This window comes from Phascolarctos cinereus, unplaced genomic scaffold, assembly GCF_003287225.1.
Source record: "Phascolarctos cinereus isolate Bilbo 61053 unplaced genomic scaffold, phaCin_HiC Scaffold_726;HRSCAF=1367, whole genome shotgun sequence".
Lineage (NCBI taxonomy): Eukaryota > Metazoa > Chordata > Mammalia > Diprotodontia > Phascolarctidae > Phascolarctos > Phascolarctos cinereus.
The window spans coordinates 234154109-234162431 of record NW_027556098.1 but is presented as its reverse complement, the minus strand read 5'-3'; the positions used below and the strand labels follow the sequence as shown (position 1 = coordinate 234162431).

The following is an 8323-nucleotide window of genomic DNA, read 5'->3' as shown; positions in this document are numbered from 1 at the left end:
ATCAATCAATCAGTAAGCATGTATTAGGCACTTAATAGTTATATTAATTATATTAAGTAACAATGATGCTAATATTAAGTATACTATGTAACATATAATATGCCAAGGATGCAAAACAAATACGTGTGTGTGTGTGTGTGTGTGTGTGTGTGTGTGTGTGTTTATAGTCCCAAAGCCCAGGGACCTTAAATTAAATTTAAGTGCATGCAAAATATACACAAGGCAAATTACAAAAGATGGAGCGGCACCATAGGCTGGAGGATCTGGGAGAGGTAAATAAGTGAAGGGAGGGGAGGCAGTGGTTCATTCACATGGTTTAAAGTTGGAAGAGACCTTAGAAATCATCTATTCTAGCCCCCTCATTTGTCAAATGAGGAAACTGAGGCCCAAAAGGAGAAGTGGTTTACCTATTAATTAATGGTAGCATTAAGTCTGGTAGAGGCACAAATGAAGAGCCTGTGGAAGTTTTAATGGGTGTATCATAAAAAGTATGAGTACATACAAATAAGATAATGGCATAGCAAGTAAATACTGGTGAAATCCTCTCCATGCTGGATTACTTGGCTCTGGTGTGTTAGATGACATAGCAAGTGTCTTTAAAGAGAAACTGAATTCTGACTGTAGTCCTATGACTGAAAACACATTGGTAGCTTATTATCTGCAAATTGATTCTTTTTTGTTGTTGTTGTTAACGTATTTTCACATTAGTGATTCTGTAAGTAGGAATTAGAACCAATAGGAGGAACCACCAAAAAGAGGAAACAAAACACAACAGAAGAAAAAAAATAGCAAATAGTATGCTTCAATCTGCATTCACACTCCATAGTTCTTTCTTTGGATGTGGATAGCATTTTCCATAATGAGGCCTTTGGAGATGTCTTAGATCCTTGCATCGCTGAGAAAGGTTAAGTCTATCAGTATTAGACATAGCACAAAGTAGCTGTTACTGTGTACCACAATCTCCTGATTCTGCTCATTTCACTCAGCCTCAATCCACATAAATCTTTCCAGGTTTTTCTGAAGTCCACCTGCTCATCATTTCTTATAGCACAACAATATTCCATTACATTCATATGCCGCAACTTATTCAGCCATTCCCCAATTGATGGGCAGCCTCTCAATTTCCAATTCTTTGCCACAAAGAGTTGTTATAAATATTTTTGCACATGTGGGTACTTTTCCCATTTGTATGGTCTCTTTGGGATACAGTCCTAGAAGTGCTACTTCTGGGTCAAAGGGATTCTAACAGGTATTGTGAATCATGACTATGTGGAAAAAGCCTCATGAAAAGGATCCCATGGACAAAATTAATGAATATGTGGGCAAAGCTGCTACTTGTTTACCATCCTCTCATTACTGGGGCATGTCACCATGGAAGCATAAGCTCTTTAAAGTTCTGCTCTTGACATCCATGCATAAGTGTCTCAAAGCTTATACAGATGTAGTAATATTCCCAACAGGAATTTTGGTCTTAATCATGCTGCCAATGATTCCACAGTCAGGTAAATAATACCTTCATGACTTCATTTATATTTTTGGCCACCTTTCATCATGGTGCCTGAAGAATCTAGCTCATGTGACAGAAATTTGTTTCATCCATCTTCATGCCAGTGTTTATGTTGTCTTTCATCATCTTTATGGAATGCAATATTGCAACTTTGTCTCCTTTCTACTTTCTCACTATAGTATGAAGGAAAACTTGGAGTCCCCTGAAGAAGCAGTAAAGCTAATGAGGGAACATGTTTAAATTCATCCAGAAGTAGTGACTGGATACAAAGACCATGAACTGGATCCATACAAGATGGAAGAGATTAGTTGAAGTACAATGTGCCAAAACTTCTCTGGACCCTACCAAAGCCTCATACAAAGATGGCTATTCTGTGTCTCAGCAGATCTCAACATGTTTTCATCATTGTCCAACTCTTGCCACTGTCAGCCCTTATGTTGACACACAGAATAGCTGAGGGAGTTTTGCTTCTACCCCTTATTCCACTCCAGAGCTGACATTGTTAAACATAGCAGGGCAGCTACTGGTACTGAGTCATCAACACATCTATCAACTGAACCATCACAAGCTGCTATATAGAGCTCTGTACCACTCCGTGGTATGACCACTCCTCCAACTTCACCTGGAAATGCCCCACTTGAGTTGTCACACCCTTATCTAAAAGTCTTTGGTACATCTGATAGGAAAGAAACTCCTCTGAGAACACCAGCAACCTCCCCACTCCCTCAGGTTGTACTCAAGGCCCCCCAAAAGGAGAACAGATTCTGTGAGACCATGTCTACCCTGAGAGCAACAACTTTCTAATAATATGAGGATTAAAAGAAAGATCTGAAGACAAAGGTTCTGTCACTTGAAGTGATCTTCCAGGGTTTTTGGTGATCTAGTCCCTAGAAAAGATCATGTTGAGAAAGATAAGAAAGAAGCTTTCTGAGATCACTACAGCAGATATTGAACTTGTGGTACTTTGAGGATGATTTGACTTTCCTTTCTATCGCAACAGTCTCCCATGTTCTCAAGAGAAAGTCCCATTCAACATCTTCTAACATTCATCATACCAATATGAGCACTGAACCTCTAACTTCCTCTCTGGACAATTTTGAGCCTGACACAGCAAAGCAAGTCTTTACTTCCATAGATCAGCCCTGTGGGTGTGCCGAAGAAAGCCCTGCTGGTAACAGGAAAAATTAGACTTCTTTGGAGCTGAACATCCTCACACTTAGCCCTTGTAAAATTCCATCGCAGAGAAAAGAAGGGTTTGTAAGTGGACAACCTCCCCCATATGATCACCTTTTTGAGAAGATGTTACTAAAGACTGCTTACCATTTTGTTAGAAAGAGGACTAAACAGCTATTTTTTTTTTACTGTGTTTTGGGCTTTCTGGCCTTTATTCTGGCTAAGTGAAACAAAATACTACAGTAATTATTCAGCCAGGGTGGTTCAGTACTTAATTTCATTTTGTCTATGTGGGTTGTTTTTGTTTTGCTCTTAACTGAAAACAGTGAATGAAGTATTCTCCATTTATAGAATGAACAATAATGTACTTTGAATGAAGATATAATTCATAGAAAACCTGCCTTTAAGCAAGACTATTGCTAAAACATCCCAGAACAGACACAAACTACTCTGCTTTCAGAGACATCTAAGAATGAGAATTCTACTAGCCTCTATATCAATGTCCTAAAAACTATCATTATCAATAAATGTTTCTTAATGGTTACACTGAATTCCTCCTGCTATCATGCAATTTTTAAAATTTTTTTTATATTTAAAATTTTTTTTATTTTTTTAATAGAAATGTATTTATTTTTAGCTTTCAACATTCACTCCCACAAGTTTTTGAATTCCAAATTTATACCCCATCTCCCCCCTCCTACCACCCCAAGATGGCATGCATTCTGAATATCCCTTCCCCTAGTCTGTCCTCTCTTCTGTCTCCCCTTCTCTTATCCCCTTCCCCTTCTATTTTCCTGTAGGGCAGGATAGACTTCTGTACCCCATTTCCTGTATTTCTTATTTCCCAGTAGCATGTGAAAACATTTTTTTAACACATGTTTTTAAAACTTTAGGTTTCAGATTTTCTCTCTTCCTCCTTCCCCACTCACCCTCATTGAAAAGGCAAGCAACTCAGTATAGTAGACATGTTGTGAAAAACTAACTCTATTTCCCTTAATCCTATCCTGCCCTCCCATTTATTCTATTCTTTCTTTTGACCCTGTCCCTCCTCAGAAGTATTTACTTCTGATTACCTTTCCCAATCTGCCCTCCTCTCTATCATCCCCTGCTCTCTTGTCCCCTTCTCCCCTATTTTCCTGTAGGGTAAGACAGATTTCCATACCCAATTGAATGTGTATGTTATTCCCTCCTTAAGCCAAATCCTATGAGAATAAGATTCACTCATTCTCTCACCTTCCCCGTTTCCCCTCCACTGTAAGAGACTTTTCTGTTTTTTTGTGAGATAGTTTACCCCATTCTACCTCTCCCTTTCTTCTTCTCTGAGTATAATCCTCTCTCATTCCTTAATTTTATTCTCCAGACATGACCTCTTAATCTTCAACTCACCCTGTGCCCTCTATCTATCTATCTACTATATACATATTTTTTTTCCTCCAACTACCCTAATACTGACAAAGGTCTCATGAGTTATAAATATCATCTTTCCATGCAGGAATGTAAACAGTTCAATCTTAATAAGTCTCTTATGATTTCTCTTTCCTGTTTACCTCTTCATGTTCCACTTGAGTCCTGTATTTGAAAGTCAAATTTTCTATTCAGCTCTGGTCTTTTCATCAAGAATGCTTGAAAGTCTATTTCACTGAATATTTTTTCCCCTGAAGGATTATACTCAGTTTTGCTGGGTAGGTGATTCTTGTTGTAATCCTATCTCCTTTGCCCTCCAGAATATTATATTCCATGCCCTGCGTCCTTTAATGTAGAAGCTGCTAAATCTTGTGTTATCCTGATTGTGTTTCCACAGTACTTGAACTGTTTCCTTCTGGCAGCTTGTAATATTTTCTCCTTGACCTGGGAACTCTGGAATTTGGCTAATATTCCTAGGAGTTTTCCTTTGGGGATCTCTTTCAGGAGAGATCTGTGGATTCTTTCAATTTCTATTTTGCCCTCTGGTTCTAATATATCAGGGCAGTTTTCCTTGATAATTTCTTGAAAGATGATGTCTAGGCTCTTTTTTGATCATGGCTTTCAGATAGTCCAATAATTTTTAAATTCTCTCTCCTGGATCTATTTTCCAGGTCAGTTGTTTTTCCAATGAGATATTTCACATTGTTTTCTAATTTTTCATTCTTTTGGATTTGTTTAGTGTCGTGATTTCTCATAAAGTCTATCTTCCAATTGCTCTATTCTAATTTTTAAGGAAGTATTTTCTTCAGTAAGCTTTTGGACTTCCTTTTCCATTTGGCCAATTTTCTTTTTAGGGCATTCTTCTCCTCATTGGCTTTTTGGACCTCTTTTGCCATTTGGGTTAGGCTATTTTTTAAGGTGTTATTTTCTTCAGTATTTTTTTGGGTCTCCTTTAGCAGCTGTTGACTTGTTTTTGATTTTCTTGCATCACTCTCATTTCTCTTCAGTTTTTCCTCTACTTCCCTTACTTGCTTCTCAAAATCCCTTTTGAGTCTTCCAAGGCCTGGACTGATTCATATTTTTCTTGGAGCTTTGATTGTTGTCTTCTTCTGGTTGTATATTTTGATCTTCTTTTTCACCAAAGTAAGATATGGTCTGATTTTTGCTGCTTGCTCATGATCCCAACCAATTACTTGAGTTTTAAACTCTTTGTTAAGGTAACAGTCTGCTTCCAATGTGGAGAGTGTATTGTCCCAAGCTTCAGGGGTTTGTATAGCTGTTTTCAGAGATACTTGTAGGGACCTGTAAATTTTCAGTTCTTCCAAAGTAGTATGATAAGGGGCGAGGTGTTTACTCCTTTCCTGGCCTGTGACCACAAGTATTCCTTTCTGTCCAGTAACTGTGAGGAAGGGTTCCTCTCCACAGCCACTCCAAGCTCTACCTCACCAGCATTCCTCCTCACCCCAGCACCGCCGCCCAGAACTGTGACCCTGATCCAAACAGGGGCAAAGCAAGAGATTCCTGCCTCAGCACTGGCAAAGAGATCCCTGCAGTCCCTCTCTGATCAGCCACTGGATTCCCCCTCAGTCTGTGGGCAGGAAGCTCGGGAAGCAGCTGCCCCCTGCCCAGGGCCACACTCTTGGGGAATGGAGCTGAAACCCCACCTTCTTGTCTCAGCACTGACAGAAACAAACTTTTCCCACTGACCTTCTAAGTTGTCTTTGGCATTCATGGATTGAAGAGTCTGGAAACCTCCACAGCTGACCGAGATTCAGTCCTCTGAGGCCTGCTCCAGGTTTGCTCTGGCCTGCGCGCCCATGCCATGCTGTGCTGTGCTCCCAGCCTGGCATGATGCACCTTTCTGATCAATCATCTACGTTGTCTTGGGCTGGAAATTTGTTTCACTCTGTCTTTTTGTGGGTTCTTCTGCTTCAGAATTTGTTTAGAGCCATTTTTTATGAGTATTTGGAGGGGTTTGGAGGAGAGCTCCAGCAAGTCACTGCTTTCACTCCGCCATCTTGGCTCCGCCCCCTCGAGGATTAAACAGCTTTAAAGAAAGCAAAAGGAAACAGGAAGATTACATTCCCTCTATTTCCCCAGTGGAATTACTGGATAAACTGATACCAAAGGGAAGAGATTCATATATCAAGTAGTTGAATGAATTGTTTTTGCCCAGTAAGTCCGTCAATTGGGCCAACTTTGGAGACTCTCTGCCCTCAGATAAGATTCACACCCTTTGGAACAAATTGCTGTTGCTACACAACCAGTGACTCTCTCAGCATTTCAAAAGGCAGCAATATGCTCTCCAGAATGAATATGTCCTCTGAGAGATGATCAAAGCAATGTCACCGGAGAGACACAAAACTACTATGAATGATCAGCTGAAGTTCTAAGAGAAGGACATCCAGATGTGGGAAGTAAGCTTGCAGAAAGAATAGTCCAGATACAATCAGCTTCAGGAGAAACATAACACTGTGGTGACCTCACTCCATAGACGGATCAGACAACTGTTACATGATCAGGATGAAATCTACAACCAGGGCCAGGAATTACAGACAAAGCTGGAAGAATGCCGGAATATGATTGCAGATCTGAGGTCAGAAATAAAGAAGGCCAACAATGAGGCATACAGTTCTGTGTCTTGCCCAGAGAGTTACTATTCAGCCAAGTTTCTCAAAAGCTTTCAAACAGTGAATTGGTCCAGGAGCAGATGGAGTTCTTGAATAGACAGCTATTGGTCCTTGGGTAGGTCAATGAGTTATATTTGGAGCCATTGCAGAACAAGTATACAGACCCTATACAGAAAATGGAAATAATGATGACTTATTATAGAAAAGAACTAGAGAAAAATGAAAGCCATCAGCAACTTGATACTTCCCAAAATCAGATTGTGGAACTTCTTCTATTGGAACAGAAGAAATACCTGGTGGATGTCAAGCTTGGCCTGGAGGATGATACTCAGAAAAGGATTATCCAGGCATTTGAAATAAAAATCTTCAATTCATATGGCAGCCTAGAGAAGGATGGCCTCTTGAAAAAAAAATTAAAGAAAAAGCTGAGGCTGAGAAAATTAGAAAATGCTTGGCTGTTGTAGTAAAGGTTGCCCTGATTCACTGATAGGGTAGAGTAAAGAGGCCACTGGATGCAATGGTGAGACCAGCATGCCCAAGTCTGGTAACAGCCAAGGCAATAGTGACAGCAGAGGAGGTGGAGGAAGTAATAGCATCAGCGCTGTGCTTTCTACTCCCAAGAAACCTCCAAGCCAGAGGGCAGGGACATTCAGCAATTGGTGGAAAATAATCATTTTAGAAATTTCCACCGTCTTTTTGACTGTTGGCACACTTCCCAGTTCAAAGAGCTTCCTGGACATAATGGCTCCAGAGCTGTGTTTTTTAGTAAGAGTGACAGCCAGTATGATGAGGACAGCTTGATCAACAACAGCCTTTCTGGGACAATAAAGACTGAACTGGGGATCCAAGCAGGGAAATGAAGGAAACCCAACTTCCCTCCCCAGAGCCTACATGGCCTTCACTCATCTCTCAAAAACCAGGAAAGTGTTGGGCAACTTAATATCATGGATTATAATGAGACTCAGCATGAATCCACTTAAAGGATGATGGTCAACGAGTGTTAAATTTCATATTCTTTATATAGAATGGGAGGCATGGGTGCAAATATAAAAGATTTCATATTTCCAGGTGTGAATAGCTAGCTCCTGTCATAGAAATAAGATGGAGCTCCTTCTTGACAAAAGAATGAACACAGAAGTATGTTAGGATCTGCCAGTGAAATGGCTTTGACTTTATTCTTAACTCTCATGTAAGCTTCACTTTTCTTTATCTAGAAATGCAACCTAAACCAAGGACCAATTCGTATTCATAAGTGTCTTTCTTTTCTTTCTCCTTTCCCCAAATTAGTGCATCCTATGAACCTGTGAAATATGAGGCATCACCCCTAAAAAATTATAAGGTAGTTTGGAGAGAGACAGAGACAGAGAGAAAGAGAGACATAGAGAGAAAGCGAATGGATATCAGCACCAGGGCAAGATCAGGAAAGCAATCATACAGAAAATGTTTTTTGAACTGTTTCTCAAAAGAAAGGACAAAGTAAATTAGGACAGAAAACAATAGTTTGCCTGTAGAATCAGTGGAGAAGGGAAAAAGTTATACCCAAACAAGAGACAGATAGTATCACAAAAGGTAAAAACAATTTTGATCATATCCAATTAAAAAGGTTTTG

The 8323-nt window shown here is 39.8% G+C and overlaps 1 pseudogene; it reads left to right on the top strand.

The window, feature by feature from the left end:
• Nucleotides 1-512: 512 nt before the first annotated feature.
• Nucleotides 513-7694, top strand: LOC110220708 (hamartin-like; annotated as a pseudogene).
• The last annotated feature ends 629 nt before the right edge of the window (nt 7695-8323 follow it).